Here is a 13620-nt window from a genome sequence, read left to right on the forward strand (position 1 = left end):
TATATCTATATATAGATACATATAATAATTTCTTATTGAGTGTCTCAATAAGTATCTGTTGTGGAGTTTGGGTTTTGCCCATTTTCAGTGGTCAGTGGGCGAGAAGCAGGGTTTACTCGGGACAGAGAGACATCTGTTCACTGTTAAGAACAATGTAGAGAGACCAATTAACCTAACAGTCATGTGTTTGGACTGCGGTGGAAAGTAGGACCCCACGGCCAGGATTCGAACCCAGGATCTTTTTGCTGCAAGGCAACGGTGCTAATGACTGCCTGACAGTATATTTATTTATTCAGACCTCTATTTCTATCATACTGCCACGTCAACAACCTGCCATGGTATTTACGTACACTGTCAGTCTAATTGTTAAAAACAGTTATTTGCCTTCTTCCTGTTTCTTTAAGCATCTGATTCAATCAATATTAGCTTGCTTTATGTCTTAAAGAGCAACATTTGCTCTTCTTTTCTACAACTGCTCCATTATCAGCAAACAATGATCAAGCTTATCAAATTGGACTAGTTTATTTAAAATTGCCATCATTAGAACCAACTATCGAGTATTTACATTCCAGCATTCTGGTTCCTTAATAGGGAATAATCTCTCACCTCAAAGTTTTTACCTCAGAATCCTTTGACTCCACTGTAAAAACTGAAAGTGATTTTAATTGATATTTATGAAATAGTAACTGTTACAATAAAGTAGGTTTAGTTTGAGATTAAATTAAGATTAATTAAACAACTCTGAATGAAGAAATAAATGTACCATATCTTGTTTATGTGGTACAACTATGATAAAAACATTAATTAAATTTGATCAGAAAAGACAAAGAAAGCTTATAGATTGTTTTAATATTAAGCTATCTGGTTTCATTCACTGTCCAGCTCTAATCTGAGCACTTTGTTATCCGTTTGTCTCAATGCTGAATTTATGTTGCCCTTTTCTAAGTGAAGCTTAGAGACATTTGAACTCGCACTGCGTTTATCATCTCCACAGTCAGACATTCTTATCATGGTATGGCACAAACTAAGATAACAGGGGTTAATTGTACAGTTTCATTAGTTTTTTGCTAAATTGTCTGTTATAATTTTGGTTCACCGGTTGTGTTTAAACCTCTGAACAGTTTCTAGAGGCTGATCAAAAATATTAAATTATTTAAAAATTGTGAAGTTGCAAATATCATTATTTGCTACTTCTCCATTTTATTGTATCGTAAGCCATTGAACAGTTGGGTTGGAAAGGGTTTGGACATGATTAATTTACCATTCATGTTATACTCCATGCTTTGCTTCAGCTGCTCAACATTATTCCCTGATTAACTCACATGCATTCAATGTCATTTTCCACTCTTCCCTCAGTATATAAGCTTACTGGTTGTCATTGTTCTTTGCTCGATCCTTCAGTTGAAGTGTCTGTTTTTCCAGTCATTTCACTGCCTGTACTGCACTACCTGGTCCTCCTTCGATTCCCAGTAAGATCTCCTTTAGTTTATCATTAAAGTACTCAATTTTACCACATTCTGGGTCTGCACTTGGGTTCTGCATAACCTACAAACATGGCATCCTAACTAATACAGCTTTGCATATGTACGTTTAAAGGACAGGCCATAATTAATTAAAATAAAAATGGATTCCCCACCTTCCATTAAAAAAATACATGTCATATTTCTGATGCTTGATAAACTAATAGGGAATACAGCACGCAGCAAAGATTAGACCATTTTCATGTCTCATACTCCACTTCCAGATTATTTACTCAGCTAGTCTACCAGGGGAAAAATATAATTTGGCCAGATGTCTGTGATCCGGTTCCTATTTTGCCATCATGGTTTCATTTTGGAAAAAAAAAAAAATGATATTCCCTATTATGGACTTAATTTACTTGCAGTATTAATCAGTTTATAAAGCATTTTTTCCCTTTCCTGTTTAAAAACACGTATGCTTAATCATCTTTGTCCATGTAAAAACTCATGTTTGCATTTGCATTTAAGAGAGAAGCAGTTAAATAAAGCAAGGGACATTACAACCACTGGAGGAAACAGCTAGTGGGATGACCATGAAGCGGCTGAGTGTTCTCTCAAGGAGATATCACTGTGAGGATAACTAGAAAGATCTGAGATTGGCATGAACACAAACTTCAGGCAAACTTTTTTGTTAGCTCAGTCAGACAACCAGAGAATGAAAGGAACAGTGATAAATGTGCATGCAAGAAATCCCTGAACATAATGAAAACAGCAAGTTGTAAAGAACAGGGCTGATAAGATCATTCTTCAGGTGTCAAAATACCAATGTTTCCGTCATGCAACTTGCCTTTTATTTCCTGCTCATCAGCTCCTGCTGAAAGATTAATATCTGAGGTATTTTGCTCCAATGTTATTTTAAAAAACATTTTGATTGCATTTCTTTCCTGCATGTGAACCCAAAATACTGAAACAGCCAGGTGAGGAGACAACATCGTGGACAAAATAAAGAGGGTCATCAACATCAACAAAAAAGACCACTGGGATCCTACCTAACCCCAGCAGAGACATGACTTTCAGAGGAGCCTGGAGTAAACATCACCTCCTAGCATCCTCACAGATCTTCAAAGATGCTGCAGCTCTTAACTGTCCTCAGAGGCTCTTTATACCCTCTCCATGAACTTTTAGAACTGCTGCCATCAAGCAAACGGTACTGCAAATATCAAAAGCAGAACCACTCCACTGCTCACTGCCTCAAGCTGTTAAAATTATGAACTGCTGAGAATATGCACTTTATATTGCTGCACTTAATTTATGTTTTATCCATTTAGTTATCTCTACAATAAACTGTGATCCAAGTAAATCTGATTTTGTTGTAAACTATGTGCTTTCAATTAAATAACTAAGCTGATTTGATTCGAAATTGCAGTGCACAAAGAATAAATTAAGCCTCTTATTAGAGCAGTTAAAATGGGTTGCCCTCAAGGGCCGGAAAATAACAAAAAAAAAACACAACTTTCAACCAGTTGCAACATGTAAAAGTGGAGTTTAGATGCGTAAGTTGCATGTTTAAACCATCTGTTTTGCATCAGGGCTCGGAAGAGACGCACAACATATATTGTTTTTTTACCCCAGCATATTAACATTTAAAGTTATTTTATTCAACCAAGTAGTTTGTTTCTAAAAGGAAATGGCAGATATCTAAAAACAAGATAAGACAATATGCAAGGGATTACATTTTTGAAATTTGTTTAAAAATAAAATATGATTTATATCCTTTTCAATAATCTATGGAAAAGCTTTTTTTGGTTTGCAGCAATCAAACCCTTTCTTTGAATTGCTATACCGCTTTTTGCATATTTCCACTGGTATTTTGGGAACTTGTATTTGGTGTATTTGGTGATGGATGTCTGGACAGAGCCAATGAACTGAACACATTCTTCAATAGGTTCAGTTCAGAAACAAGCTCAGTATCCTCCTCTCCTGCTCACAGCCAAACAGACATTCCACTCTCTTTTGACCCACAGCTGTCCAGTAACACCTCAAATGTTTTATCTTCCACCTCAGTTATACACCCTTCTGCTTCTACATGTTTGCCTTCAACCATATCAGAAGATGCTGATGCTCTGTTTGCCTCCCCCTTCCACCTGTGTCTCCAGAAGTCAGGTGAAGGGACAATTGGAAAGACTAAACTGGAATAAGACTGCAAGTCCAGATGGTGTCAGACCCAGAGTCCTGAAGGTCTGTGCAGAGCAGCTCTGCGGGATTCTACAGCACCTTTTAAACCTTGGCCTGACCCAGGAGAAAGTTCCAGTGTGGTGGAAGACCTCCTGTCTTGTTCCGGTACCAAAGAAAACTCACCCATCAGTCCTCACTGTCAAAATAAGGTGACATCTTTCCATGTAATCCATGCAACATTTATTAACTGCTCACAGTTAAATCCATAGAAATTACAATAAATATCATTTTGTGTAATCCATGCAATAATTATTAAAATAGACAGTTGAAGCAGTAGAGAGTGAAACAAGCATATTCTCATATTCTGGGACTGAGAGACTGGAGGGGCCTGTTTGGAGCCACATATTAACTGTCTTATCCTTTGCAGAAATATAAACAAGAAGTGTAACCAAGAAAATGATGTATGATGATTTGACATTATTTTACATGTATTAAATGAAATGAAATGTACCCTGCCTCTCGCCCATAGACTGCCGGAGATAGGCACCAGCTCCCCCGTGACCCACTATGGAATAAGCGGTAGAAAATGACTGACTGACTAAATGAAATAAGTAATCTTTGATTATCAAGTTAAAAGACGAATGATTGAAATATGGTTAAGAACTGATAAAGTAAAAAACAAGGTTTAAATTTCTCAATCAGCTATATATGAAAGAGATATAATGTTGATCATTTGTGATGTAGGAATAAAAAGAATGAAGTGATGGTTTTGTAACTGTGTTTTAAAGTAAATGTTGAAAGCTGAAGAATGGAATGTGTAATACTGTGTAAAGTTTAAAACTGAGCAGATTAGGGAAAAAAAGGTAAGATGACTAGGTGTGACGAGAGCCAGCTGCATGCTGACAGCGAACCTTTTGAAGACCAACGCAAGGAAGGGAGGATGAGATTAAAGCCAGCTGCGTGGCTGTTACTGGAATCTCCAAGGCCGAAAAACCGGACCAGAAGGTCACGATGACCATGACTAAGTATTGAGAAATAACGTACTGGGCAAAAGTATGTTGCGCAATAACTGAGAAGACTAACAAAGGGCCGACCAGTGAGAGCATCTGCACTATAGAAGCAATGCCAAAAAAGGGAACTGCGGTTGTTTCCTCGCAGAAGACCAGCGAACAAGATCGGATGGAGAAAAGATGCTCAGATGAATCAAAGGACCAGAGACACAGCCCAATTCAATTCAATTCAATTCAGTTTATTTATATAGCGCCAAGTCACAACACATGTTGTCTCAAGGCACTTCACAACAGTCAGGTTCATACATTCCAATTAATCCTAACCATTGAACATTGCAGTCGGAGTTAGTTATTTATTCAAATTGGATAAAATGTTTTTCTATCTAAGGAAACCCAGCAGATTGCATCCAGTCAGTGACTTGCAGCATTCACTCCTCCTGGTTGAGCATGTAGAGACAGTGGACAGTCACTGGCGTTGACTTTGCAGCAATCCCTCATACTGAGCATGCATGTAGCGACAGTGGAGAGGAAAAACTCCCTTTTAACAGGAAGAAACCTCCAGCAGAACCAGGCTCAGTGTGAGCAGCCATCTGCCACGACCGACTGGGGGTTTGAGAGAACAGAGCAGAGACACAGAAGAACACAGAAGCATTGATCCAGGAGTCCTTTCTATGGGAAGGAAAAGTAAATGTTAATGGATGTAGTTCCTTTAGTCGTTTCACCTAGAAAGAAAGAACAGATAAACTTTGAGCCCAACTGATCGACTGTATTAAAAGAGGATCAACCCGTGTGCCCTGGAAGGACTGCTCCTCAAAATTAAGAAACTGATTTCATCTAAAGCCTTTTTATCCAGACAAACAGAAGTGAACTTGATCGGTGAACAGCTGATTGCTCTAAGTTTCAGGCTTCTGGAAGTCCTGAATCAACCTCATTTATGTCTCTGGGGTTTCCTTCAACTCTTCAGCCTCTGGAAACTACTGTCTTCTGAGACATATGACAACAATGTTCCTGTTTAACCATCGAAACCTGGAGCATCAGTGCCTGCCACTTAAAGGAAGAAAACTGAAGACTAAGTCATATTCCCTTCAAGAAACCACTCGTTGTTACCTGAAGAATCTTCTCCATCAGGTGCATGGATGAGCCTACATCTTCAAAGCCTCTCCAAACTCACTAGTTTCAGCATCAGGGAAAGACAGGTTGAGTTGATTGATTCATTTCTATTGTTGAAATTATTTTGTGTTGCTGAATTTAAGCTGTTATTGACCCCTGCAAAAGCATTACTAATTAAAGAAAGCATATAAAATTCTGGATAAATCGTGGACATTCAATTATTTGAGTCACCATATTTTTGGTTTTTCATTGGTGGTAAAAAGTCTTGTTGCCTGGTTCCAAGATATTGTAGGAGGTTTTTATAGGTTGCCTTAGCCAAGTTTGTTAAAACAGCACCCTTGGGGCTCGTGCCGAGCCACTAAAGTTAACCTAGCCCATATACCAAGAGTCAGTTGTAAATTAGGGAATGAGCAGCCGTGAACAAAAGTGACTGTCGAAGGTGTGGATGACTGCGATAGGCTACTCAGTCGTCCAGACCACCAGTTGAAGAAGGGCGAGACTTTTGTATGAAGGCTGTTAGAGGCTAGGCGAGACAATTCCCGAAACCAGCTTAAACAGAACTTTCAGTAAACCTGCTTAGTAAGATCTTACAGGTTTACGGAAGTCCGGACCCGTTGGATGGAGAGCTGGATTGAGCAATCCCCTTAGACATAGGGAAGTAGGAGGGAGGGGTTAGCTCATCGGACAACAAAATCAATGACTATAGACCTGTTGCCCTGACATCCCACATCATGAAGGTCCTAGAGACTCCTGTTGGATCACCTGAGTGATCAAACAATTAACCATCAGGATCCCCTTCAGTTTGCTTATCGGGGAGTTGGAGTTGAAGATGCCATCATACACCTGCTTCAACAAACCCACTGTCATCTGGACAAAGCCAGCAGCACTGTGAGGATCATGTTCTTTGATTTCTCCAGTGCATTTAACAGTTTAACCTGGGGTGCGCAAAATAACACTGGACTTCATCATGAGAATGTGATTTGGTGTAAGAGGATCTAAACTCATTTAGATTTTCTACTGTTAATTGCCTCCTATTCACAATAGCCATAACTTCATAAAGAAACGTTCTAAGGGAAGAACTATCTAGTCTCTTAGAATTTTGATCTAGAATAGTAGTTAAAACACTTCTAATAGTCCTAATCTGCCTTTCCCAAACACCTCCCATATGGCTTGAAGAAGGGGTGTTCAGAACAACTTCACATTCATATTTTTTTAACTGTTCTTTGTCACAATCCTTCAGTGCATTCAAAAACTCTCCCTTAGCACCAACAAAATTAGTACCTTGGTCACATCTGATTTGTCTTACATGTCCACAAATAGAAATGAAACAGCGTAATGCATTAATGAAAGCATCAGTTGTCAGGTCATCCAACATTTCAATATGTATTGCCCTAGAACACATGTATGTAAAAAGAAGACCGTAGCTTTTGAGTTCCTTTCTACCATCTTTTACATAAAAGGGTCCAAAACAATCAATACCACAGTAGGAAAATGGGGTGTTGTTTCCATTCTATCATCTGGTAGATCTGACATCCTTTGATCTTGAGTATTTCTCCTATACTTCCTGCAGGTTGTGCACTTGTAGATTTGAGAAGCAACTGCACTGTTGCACCCTGTGATTCATAGTCCATTGGAGCGCAACTCATTGATGGTTATTCCTCTTCTTTGATGCTGCACCTTTTTGTGGAAGTGTTTAATAAGTAAAGATGATACATGACTTGACTTGGGGATAATGGCAGGATGTTTGATATAAGGGTGCAGACTAGCTCTTGCTAAACGTCCTCCCACCCTAAGTACTCCTTGCTCATCAACAAATGGACTTAAATTGGACAGCTTTTGTGCCTTATCCTTGAGTTGAATGTCCTTCCCTTGAGTTAAGTCCTTGATTTTGTTGGACCATGTTTTGCTTAATATTGGACCATTTGTAAGTTGCTGGACACCAGGATGCCTTCCAGCATCATCGGCCATTCTGTATCCCAGGACAGTCCGCTACTACAAATCCCAGCAGTAACTGCAGCTGACAGGACGGGGGCGTCGCAGCTCTGATGCCACAGTCAACTATATAACAGAGTATGAGACGGCCCACCATTGCTTTTCAGCTGGAAAACCGAGACACCGTTACCACGCAACTGAAGCGCATCATTCTGGAGAAGAAATCCCACGTGGACTTTCATTCATTATCCCAGTTGGCCAACGAGAAAACTAGGCGAATTAAGCTTACAGGAATAAGAAGGCTTGTAAGTTTTCAACTTTACCGATTGACAACATGGATTTAACACGTAACCAAAAAAACTGTGGAGGTTTCAAGGAGACGGAATTGCCACCCTTATTTTTGTTCCAGTCGACTGTTGACCGTCCGTGATACTGCTTTTCTGCCAACGAAGCCAGAAGAAAACGGACCATTCTACTCCGAGTTATCCACGGATGCGTGGAAACTCTTCCCCCCTCCTTTCTCTGCCTTTCTGCCCCAAGGAAGACTTCAACAAGTAAAGTCCATTCGTTCCTTTTATTTCTTTATTAGGAAGAGCCTGGGCAGGATGGTGTAGGATGTTAGTGCGATTTAGAATCGCCACTCATAGTCTAATGTATTCTAAATTGTATGTGCATGCCTTACGTTATTTAAACTTGACTGCTGTTGATTTCTGAGGCTGCTGAGTCTCGTAAGTTGTGTTTTTACTGTGCGAACACCTGAGTGCAGGTGCGCTGTGGAACTGAACTGCTAAAATAACCTTATGGTGAAAATCAACCATTTTCTTTGTCTTCAACTTCATGTTTTATTAGTTGCCGCCAAAAGTTTTACAACCCTTTGTGTGCTCGGACATCCCCGGTGGCGGGGGATGTTTTATGACTTACAGTAACTAAGCTACACTTTGGGGAGTGGCCTCCCCAAGCTTCGTTCAACCATATTTTGTTTGTAATTTTGCCATAACTGCTGGTTTGATTTCATACACACGCAATGCTGTAGTTTCATTTTGTTTAGTTATGTATTTTACCCTTTCGTGTAGAACTTTGCATGTTTGATTAGGTGAAGATTATTAAATGGGAGAGCAAGTTGTATCAGTGTTAACAAGGTTTTCCTGCTTTATTAGTTTCCGGACTCATTGAACGCATCACCATCCCATAATAGTTTTTTCCGCCTCGCTACAAAGGTACTCCGCTTAGTAGCTCGGAGTTCGCTCTTTCAGTCTGACTATTATCCTCAAATACAGGGGTTGGACAATGAAACTGAAACACCTGTCATTTTAGTGTGGGAGGTTTCATGGCTAAATTGGACCAGCCTGGTAGCCAGTCTTCATTGATTGCACATTGCAGCAGTAAGAGCAGAGTGTGAAGGTTCAATTAGCAGGGTAAGAGCACAGTTTTGCTCAAAATATTGAAATGCACACAACATTATGGGTGACATACCAGAGTTCAAAAGAGGACAAATTGTTGGTGGACCTCTTGCTGGTGCATCTGTGACCAAGACAGCAAGTCTTTGTGATGTATCAAGAGCCACGGTATCCAGGGCAATGTCAGCATACCACCAAGAAGGACGAACCACATCCAACAGGATTAACTGTGGACGCAAGAGGAAACTGTCTGAAAGGGATGTTCGGGTGCTAACCCGGATTTATCCAAAAAACATAAAACCACGGCTGTCCAAATCACGGCAGAATTAAATGTGCACCTCAACTCTCCTGTTTCCACCAGAACTGTCCGTCGGGAACTCCACAGGGTCAATATACATGGCCGGGCTGCTATAGCCAAACCTTTGGTCACTCATGCCAATGCCAAACGTCGGTTTCAATGGTGCAAGGAGCGCAAATCTTGTGCTGTGGACAATGTGAAACATGTATTGTTCTCTGATGAGTCCACCTTTACTGTTTTCCCCACATCTGGGAGAGTTACGGTGTGGAGAAGCCCCAAAGAAGCGTACCACCCAGACTGTTGCATGCCCAGCGTGAAGCATGGGGGTGGATCAGTGATGGTTTGGGCTGCCATATCATGGCATTCCCTTGGCCCAATACTTGTGCTAGATGGGTGCATCACTGCCAGGGACTACTGAACCATTCTTGAGGATCATGTGCATCCAATGGTTCAAACATTGTATCCTGAAGGCGGTGCCGTGTATCAGGATGACAATGCACCAATACACAGCAAGACTGGTGAATGATTGGTTTGATGAACATGAAAGTGAAGTTGAACATCTCCTATGGCCTGCACAGTCACCAGATCTAAATATTATTGAGCCACTTGGGGGTGTTTTGGAGGAGCGAGTCAGGAAATGTTTTCCTCCACCAGTATCATGTAGTGACCTGGTCACTATCCTGCAAGAAGAATGGCTTAAAATCCCTCTGACCACTGTGCAGGACTTGTATATGTCATTCCCAAGATGAATTAACGCTGTATTGCCCGCAAAAGGAGGCCCTACACCATACTAATAAATTATTGTGGTCTAAAACCAGGTGTTTCAGTTTCATTGTCCAACCCCTGTAGTTGCCAGAATTAATGTTTCTTTTCTCCTCAGTGGATTACTATTTTATTGGGACACTCACGTTTTTTGTATCATCAATGTTTATGCGTCCATGAGACTGTAGGTTTGCCTCTTTAATTATTTGGCTAGTTACTAAAAAGTGTCCAATTCTCAATTGAAATAATCTTCTTTATAGTTGTTTTAACTGTTTAATTCTGGGCTGTACTTGGAATATTCCTTATTATTACAATAACTATCGTTGTGATATTGCTGTTATTCTTAATTGTTTCATAGTTAGCTTTTTCATTGCCGTTTCCTAAAATACCAGCGGTGCAGTTAAAGACCATCGGAATTCTAAAATTCACGTAGTTTCTTCTTATCCAATGGTGCGTTAAGGGACGCTGGAAATGTTCTATATTTGGTGAGAATTTACCAAAGTTCAGTATTTCTTTCTAGCATGGTATTTAGTTATTGGCCGAGTCATTTAATAACTCTTTACACCATCTTGGTTTTATTTCATTGTGGTTATATAAGCTATTTGATCACTTATTGTCATTTATTCCCTGTTTTTTTGTAGAAACCATAGACTTCATTATAAACATAAACCTTACGGTAAACAGAATAAAGAGTGGCATGAGTGTAACTGACGTCTTCTCTCATCTGTTCTGGCCGGACAACCTGGGCAGATTGAGGAATTAAATCAGTTGCCTTATACAGTCCTTCAGAGGTCACAAGTTTGGATCATTTCCATCACCTCTTTTACAATCAGGGCTGTTGATTTAATAAATGTCACATAGATAAAGAGAAGGCGTTTGTGTTTATTTTGTGCAAGAGTGATTTGTCAGTCCAAAATACGGTTAAAGTTCCCCACATTTCGGCAGAAACGTTTGATTAAACAGTGACATAATAGTACATAATGATAATAATTATCAACTATTACTGAAAATTTAATAATTGTAATTATCAAGGGCTTTGAGCCACAATTACAACACCAGAGGACATATCTGGTTTCGATTCATAAATGAGGATTTTTGGTTAAGAAATAAATTTTCTCAAATTATGATTTTTAATTATAATTCTTGATAAATATTAATTAATCAATAATCATAATCCCAACATTTTCCTTGCTGAAAGTGTTTTTTTGTGTGCAAGTTTTATTATGAATAGTTTTGCTTCTTTTCTGTCCTCAACACTTGTGTTTCCTCCTTTTATTCGCATGACTCCTTTAAAATCCTTTACAAACTTCCTTAGACGAGCAATTGCCTTAACAGCTCTTCTCCAATCTGAGAACTTGGTGAGACGGTCGAGTATCGTTCTCCTTTCTTGCATTTTGGTGTTAAGCGCTTGTACTGTTTTAAGCTCTGGGTTATTAGGCATGATTTCAGAAACCTCATTATTTTTAATGGGTAGCTCACTTTGCCACAAAAACTCTGGACCTTTAAACCAGTTAGATTCCAGTAGCTGTTGAACACTTAAACCCCTTGATGCGTGGTCTGCAGGATTACTTTCAGAAGAGACATGATGACACTGATGTGGGCCTGTGCATGACTTTATTCTTTGAATCCTATTTGCCATGAACACATGAAATCTCTTTGCATCATTATTCAGGTATCCCAAAACTACCTTGGAATCTGTCCAGAAATGCCCTTGAAGATTGCTTATATCCAGCTCATTCCTTAACATTACACCTGTTCTTGCTGCAACTACAGCAGCAGTTAACTCAAGCCTAGGGACAGTGGTGACTTTGGTTGGGGCTACGCGTGCCTTTCCCATGACTAGGATACAATGAACATTCCCTTGTGATGTCAGTGTTCTTAAATAACTGCACTGTCCATAGCCTGTCACACTGGCGTCTGAAAAATGGTGTAATTCACACAGTGTAATGTCAGTGTTTGCAGGTAAGAAACATCTTTGAATTCTCACTTTTGACAAGTTTTGAAGGTCTAAGAGCCAGGATTCCCACTGTGTACGGAGTTGATCCGAGAGTGCCTCATCCCATCCAACTTTCTCTTGACATAACTGTTGCAGGATTTGTTTTCCTCTTAAGATGAAGGGTGCCACAAATCCTAATGGGTCATAAACTGATGCTACTGTGCGCAGGATTCCTCTTCTCGTCATTGGGTGTTCTTTCACTGCAATTCTGAACTGAAACTCATCAGAGGAAATGCACCACTGAACACCAAGTACTCTTTCCATCAGAGGCTCTCCAAGTGCTAGATCCAAATCTTGAATACTTTCAGCATACTCTTCTCTCGGTAGTGACTTTATCACCTTTTCACTGTTTGATATGAACTTGTGTAATCTTAGTTTACATGTGCTACACAGATCTCTTGCTTCTTTGATTAATTTTATTGCTTCTGCTTCTGTGGTAACACAAGTCCATCATCTACATAAAAGTTCCTTTGAATGAACTTCACTGTGTTCGGAGTGAATGTTTCCTCACCTTGTGCAGCTAGATGTTTTAAACCAAAGTTAGCACAACCAGGTGAAGAAGCAGCACCAAAAAGATGTACCTTCATGCAAAAGACTGAGGGCGGAACACTTAGGTCACCATGCTCCCACCATAGGAAGCTTAAGTAGTCCTGATCTTGAGGTGTTACATGGAACTGATGAAACATACGTTCCACGTCGCATATGATAGCGATTGAGCGCTTCCTGACCCAACAAAGTGTTTGTGAGGTCAGGCCATGTTAGCAGGTGCTCGTTCAGTGAGGTGTCTTGATATTGTGCAGAACAGTCAAAGACTACACGGATCTTACCAGGCTTTTGAGGGTGGTATACCCCATGGTGGGGAATATACCAGGCAGGGGTATTACATAGCTCTTTCTCTGGTACCTTCTCTGCATCACCACGCGCAATAATGTCCTCCATGAAATTTACATAGTCTGTGTAGTACTTTTGATCCCTTTTAAATCTGCGTACAAGACTACTTAAACGCTGCATTACACTTGACATGTTATAGTAAAGATTTGGTTTGTCGCTTTTAAAGGGCAGTGGCATTTCATAATGTCCATCTTGTTTTTGCTTGATTCCTTCTTTTAGCTTTGTTATGAAGCGGACATCTTCTTATGAAATACGTGTCTCTTCCACTGCTCTTTCTGTAAAGTCTGACTCAAGTGCCCTGATTACATCTGGATATGCAACTTCTTTAATTTGTGTCTTGCAGATGTAATGGACTTCATTCTTTAGCTTTGTGGATAACTCAGTTTCTGGTATTACTTGTTTTACAGTGATGCGATGACTTACTCCAATCACATCACTGCCTGCTTCACAAGACTCACAGTAACTTATGATGCTCCAGCCCAAATCTGTTTCCTGGGCGTATGGCTGGTTTTCTTCACCACATACGACTTCTCTGGGCATTAAGGCTTGTGTACAGTTGTACCCTAACAGAAGCCCTATTTCACAGTCC

The sequence above is a fragment of the Girardinichthys multiradiatus genome, chromosome 23, assembly GCF_021462225.1.
Source record: "Girardinichthys multiradiatus isolate DD_20200921_A chromosome 23, DD_fGirMul_XY1, whole genome shotgun sequence".
NCBI lineage: Eukaryota > Metazoa > Chordata > Actinopteri > Cyprinodontiformes > Goodeidae > Girardinichthys > Girardinichthys multiradiatus.